This window comes from Chiroxiphia lanceolata, chromosome Z, assembly GCF_009829145.1.
Source record: "Chiroxiphia lanceolata isolate bChiLan1 chromosome Z, bChiLan1.pri, whole genome shotgun sequence".
NCBI lineage: Eukaryota > Metazoa > Chordata > Aves > Passeriformes > Pipridae > Chiroxiphia > Chiroxiphia lanceolata.
The window spans coordinates 28,427,451-28,433,604 of record NC_045671.1 but is presented as its reverse complement, the minus strand read 5'-3'; positions in this window follow the sequence as shown (position 1 = coordinate 28,433,604).

The window sequence follows — 6,154 nt, the reverse complement described above, 5'->3', positions numbered from 1 at the left end:
ATGTTTCTTCTAACTTCTTTATTCAACATGAATGAAACATTTTATTTAAACTGTTATGAAAAACCAGGAACAGCAGCAAATGCTGTTAAAAATAATCCAAATAAGTAGTTTAAAACTCAGAAACTAAATAAGGTCATCTAAAACAAATCATTGGGTAACCCTAAATTATAACATACTTTATAAATATACACAGTATGAAGTCATGAGGGTATAGTATGTGGAAATGCCTTTTATGTAAAATATGAATCTCTTATTTTTCTCACTTTCATAAGCAATGCCCGGTTTTGTTTCAGAGCAAATAAAGGTTCCTTTTTGAGATTCCCTGTGGTGTACAGCAAATGATAACCATTCAAATGACTGGGCAAAATGAATACAGAGTACATCTTTTACAATTTTATAAGATTTCTGACTCGATGTTACATTTTTTCAAATCACTCCTAAAGAAATGCTTTCATATCCCCAGCTGCTTCTTATCGTTGCAGAGATGCTAATGTTGTCAGCTTTTCTGCCTGTTTACATCAAGTTGAATCCTCTATTCTCTATCATGAATATGTTCTGCCTTGATAAACTTCTAGGTCTTCTTCAGTTCTTTGCTGACCCAGAAAAACAGCTGTATGCAAGTCCTGACGCTCTTTCACTGTTATGAAACATATCTAAAGTAGTGTTGCTATGTAAATAATTTCAGATTAAATCTAAACAAGCCTTTTCGTTTCCTTTTTTTTTTTTTGTTTGCTTTGGTTTGAGATTTTGTCTTGTTTAGTTTGTTTTTCTTCTGCTGGAAAAAGCCTTTCTGTTATAAGACACTAAGTCTCCCTCTTTCTTGCAGGAAAAAGAAAGGCCTCAAAAGTCATCAGCACCAAAAGGTTCTGCTCTAGAATCTCTGATATTCAAAATACATCATTTATTTCTCCTTCCTCCCCTCTGTTCTTCCTCCCTTCACTGCCAACAACAGTGATTACAGCCCTGTATTTGTCTTCAGAAAGCTTCCCAGAGTAGAGCAATGAAAAAAAGCATCATTTGTTTGCAAATAAAAAACTTTCCTCTTTATGTACATTTGAGCTTAGATCTAGGTCAAGGTTAAAACCACATACTGAGCTGTAATATCTAAACTCCGACCTTCATACTGTAATGCAGATGATAGAAAACAAAGTTATGAATGACAGTATGTGGAAGATATGGCTTACCACAAACACATGGATTTTCCAAAATAAAAAGCAAGTGCAAGAATAGAAAATAAAACAAGAAATCTATTTACATTGGAGAAATGAGTTGCAGAAGATCTAAGAATCATCTCTTGCTAATTTTCTAGGCAGTTTTTCGACAATCAATTCCTCATGTTTAGTTGCATAAGTAAAAAATAAACGAAAGATCTCATCTCTAGATGGTCATATCTTATTACATTTAATAAGTTAATGTAAGAAGAAAATATGAACAGTATTAATGCATCAGAGAATTACAAGGCAAAATAAGAAAAGACTGTCTGAAGCAGCTTAGGTCTTCCTAGAAAGCATGACTTAAATTTCAACCCCTTAATTTAATATTGGATGCTGTTACTTTTTGTGCCTAAACTAAACAATTAAACCTGAATTTTCTGAAAATTAAGCAAAGTGCTAGCTGAAGTCAATAGTAGTCCACAATGGTTGTGGCTGTCATGGTAATTAACAGATAGACACATCTGAATAGAATTAATGGTCAAGTAAGAAGTAATAAAAGCTTAAGGTCTCTTTAGAACCAACACATATATAATATATAGGGCAAAAGCTATAAATTTCCCATACTGATACTCCAGAGAAACTGCCTGCAATGACTCAAGCTCTGCAGAAGCCTGGTTATCACTTTTGTCTATTAAGTCAATCTTGCATCTACAAAGAGACTCTATCGTGTTATACGGTACCGCTGTCATTGTTTCTTTGAAGGTCCCTTTCCTAGTGATGCATAGACCTTGAGAAATTCCAAGTGTAAGAGAAAAAGTGAAAGTCATTGGTTGGCCTTCACAGCATGAAAAGTTTCTGATGCAGAAACTGTTGATGTTGAGAAAACCTCTTATTATATATTTTATTTTCTTATTTTCATGTGGGGTTTTGATTTGCAAACCACTTGATTAAATTTCACTATATTTGGAATAATTTAGATGGTCCCAATGAGACATATCAGATAGTACAGCATTTTATATATGTCCAGTGACAGCATTTATTTTATATTCTTAGCAACCAGTTGTTCTGCTTGAAGAGTTTTTCTAAATGATGCATGATTAATCATAATAATTTACACATTTTCATAGCTAAAAGTATTCAAATGATACAACTTAGAATTATCAGAAAGTTTTTTGTTTTGTTATTCCTATATTTTTCCATTCCACGTTGCTGTACAGTGTCATAGTCTCTGGAATGGGAAGCTTAAGCTAATGTTAATTTGAACTGATAAATCCTCATTTTACAGGACATTTCATTTTGTATTAAAGTGCACACATCTGGAAAGAAATGAAGAGCACTTAACTTAGATCCAGATCACTGTAGTCATGGCCAGACTGCTTCCCAGGAACTTTGCAATGTGCTCACTCATCCTCTCTTCTGCAGGTGGATTTCATTAGAGTGCTGGCACCGATGGTGTAAATGCATACAGTGGGAAATCTATATTTACATGGTATTGTATTTAACTGTCATAGATAATACAGGTCTTCATCTTGGATTTTATGGTAGTTTATGATTCTGGTGTTACTACTAACTGTTGCTATCTTATTATTTACATTTTGGTTGCAAAAAGATTACGACTGAGATAAGATTGGGAACAATGCTCTGAATATCTTTGTGATGCAATATACTCCTGTGGGAGTTTGAGCCACATTAGAAATCTAAAATCCAATTCCCAGGCTTCCCCCACCCCTTCTCAACAATTTATCCTAACACCGAAGAGAAACTTTCAGGCCAGTGGCTTCTGTAGGGGAAGGGGGAAGTATGTACATTTATTTACACAAATAAATACTATACAAACTAGAGGCAAGTATATATATATATTACATTACTATCAGTCAGTCCTTTCAAGCCCCTCCTTTAACTTCAGTCCAGGAGCAGCCTTTAAGGCTGATATGTAACACAGTCTTTTGCTGGGTTCCTGAACGCTCCCCCTCTCACCAAGTTCCAGCAGTTGTTTTGTTGCAGTCTCTCCTCATGAAGTCCGAGAAGGTAGCTTTGAGTCCTTGCTCTTTTGCTGCTGATTTCTCCCTCTCGGTGTCTCACCTCGGTTCGTAGGCTGCTGCAGTGTAGCTTATCAAGTGTTCACATCCTGGAATCTTCATTCCTCCACATCAGTTCTCAGCTGCCCCGGGTCAGCTTCGGCAGGCAGCTCCCGAGCTCTTGGCTCCTCTCCAGTTTCGCCTGGGACTCTTCTCCCAAGCACCGGGCCTACCTCCACGGCCCGTCCACTTGGCTCAGCTTCAGTGCTGAGCCTCTCCTCCACTTACAGTGGAGGGAAAGGAAAAAGCCTCCCTCTACAGCTTCACTGCAGAAAAGGAGGGGGAAGAGGGCTTGGCTGCAAAACCTGCCTCTCTTCTCTTACCTCAGGTGCTGTGAATCTCTTCCTTCACAGCACACACTCCAAATGCTGACTCTAACTCTAGCTAAAGGCTGAGTTGGGGGGTTGCAGGGCTCCCCTCTCCCCCCCGGAGGGGAAGAGAGGGAGCCCAGCCAGCCCCTGGCCTTGTCCACCTACACGCAGCAGACACCAACAGCAAAACAACCAAGACAGAACTGCCAACAGCTTCCGGGGCTGTGATATATGATTTTTTAGCAGAAGCAAACAACATGGACAGTGACTGGCTTTCCAGGGAACACTGTCCTGGCACCCAATCACCTCTGAGCCCCCCAACTTCTCAGGGGGGGCCAATCTCAACCTATGACAACTCGTTATTTGGTTTTGCAGGAATGCCTCTTCTGAACATAAATCTTGTTGAAAAAAGGTTTATTTTTTTTATATAAAGATTTACAGAGGATATGTGAACTTGCTTTGTGCTTGCTAGAAAGAGTAAAAGGCCCACCCCTTTTCTACATCAATTCTGAATGCTCCTCTATTATAAGCTCTGTCAGCTATTTATGTATTGACTACTATTTACTTTTTACCATTTTATATTTTGAGATTTAATGCAATGAATGCACATTCACAAATTCACATTATCTAAGATACTTAATAGATAATTTTTGAAAGACAGTGGTCCAGAGGAAATTACTAATATAGTCATCTTATACTAGGAACATTGATACAAAATTGATTCAAAAAAATGGACTTGAATTTAGGTAGTCTATAATTTCTATGCAATAGCAACTGTCAGCATAGGTAAGGGAATATGAAATATATAAAAATGCATGATATCAATAAAGCATGTGATCAAAACTACAAGCAGAGCTAAGGAAAGGGGTAAAAAGCCCTTTGTTATACTGCTTTATATAGAAATAAAGTGCTTTGTCTGACAGTTATCCTAGAAACATATTGTTATATAGGAAAATGTTCTTTTCTCAAATGTATAAAGAAGGCTGTAGTATGAAAGGCATTTCAGCTACTGTAAATAGTTGAAAGGAGGTTGAACTTCTGAGAAAATAGCCTCAAAGTGAGGAGAGGAGTGGAAATTAGATTATGACATCTTTAAGGCTCCTATTTCTGGCTATCAGACCTCCAGATGGTCACACCTCTGTCAGGAGCTCAGTGGAAGGATAGCTGAGGAGGAAGTTCTCCCTTAGGCAGAGGGGCTATTGCATACTCCCTCCTCCATTTGAGATCTTCCTTCCATGGTTAGAGCAAATACCGCTGAGATGTACTTCAAGAAAACTCCAAAGCAGAACACAGTGCTCTTTAAGAAAACCGCTTTTCATTAACAATCTCAGTATGGGAAGCCAGGACTTCTTTTGCTCATTGGTGAGCAGAAAGTCTGAGGATTCCTAGCCGTAGATTGGAAAGAAATTGCAAGAAGGATACACTTAAGCCATGGGTGATGATAAAGACAGACTGAAAATGCAGAGATGGTAATATGCATCACCAGATTTGTCATTTTCCTTGAAGATAAACAATGTAGCTGTGAATAAAATGCAGATCAGACAATTCCCACCCTTTGACTTAATTGCATGCTTTCTGCTGGATGACGATGAGATCTTCTAAATTTGAGTTGAAAGAATACGATCAAAGGTGGAATTTACCTTCTTGTTCCAAAAAACTACAAAAATATGCATTTATTTTGTTTCAGCTTACAGTGAAATTTAGATCTCCTTCCTAAAAGTAGAAGGGAAATAAAATTGAAGGTACTTCTTCAATCTAGTTTATAAACTCATATTTGTTCTCTTAGTGTTCTGTAACATACTCTTACATAGCATCCATGAAAAATTGACTACAGCTACTCTCTAGACAGTTGGTATGCTGTTGACTTAGTAGTGCTACTGATAATAAACTTGGCATTTTCTCTGTTTTAGTCTGCAGTATTCTGAAACACTCTCTAGAGACACCTCTCTTTTCCATTCACAGGAAAGTAAATCTAAAGCAAACCTGTTCATGGCTCACTATTTAGCTAGCTAAAACTAGGTTGTTGTAATAAGGAGCACAGTTTTAAGATCTTCAAAAGTGAGTAATAAATTGAAAAATTTCTATTCTTCTATACATACCTTGGATACCTAATAAGAGATTTGATTTTCATAGGTGAGATGTCAGCATTATTTTTTAATATGTGTGAAGTAAAACATTCTAGGACAGAGGTACTACCAAATGAATGACCACTGCCTTTAAAAGAAAAACCTTGATCTATATCATCCTATTTGGGACAGTACCATCTTTTTTTTCTTTTCCTTTAAAAATTTGTATCTACAGCTGCCTTGGAAATCCCCTTTCTGTTATACTTTTGAGTTGGAATCAAGGGAGTGTGCATGCTTATATTGTCAGTTTTGACCAAGCACAATACAGCCATGATCTTTTTAGGATTCACAGATGTTACCACGCATTACAAACATGTTGAAGATGAGTGACCATCTACATTATTTTGTACCATCTGTCTCTGAAAATAGCTAGTTTTGATGGAGTGTCTTCCAGTTAATTCATTTGCTGGTATTATTTTCTTTTTTCCTCTTCAGTTTTGGAAACATAGAATAGTCTTTTCTCTCCAGGCTTAATTTGGACAAGT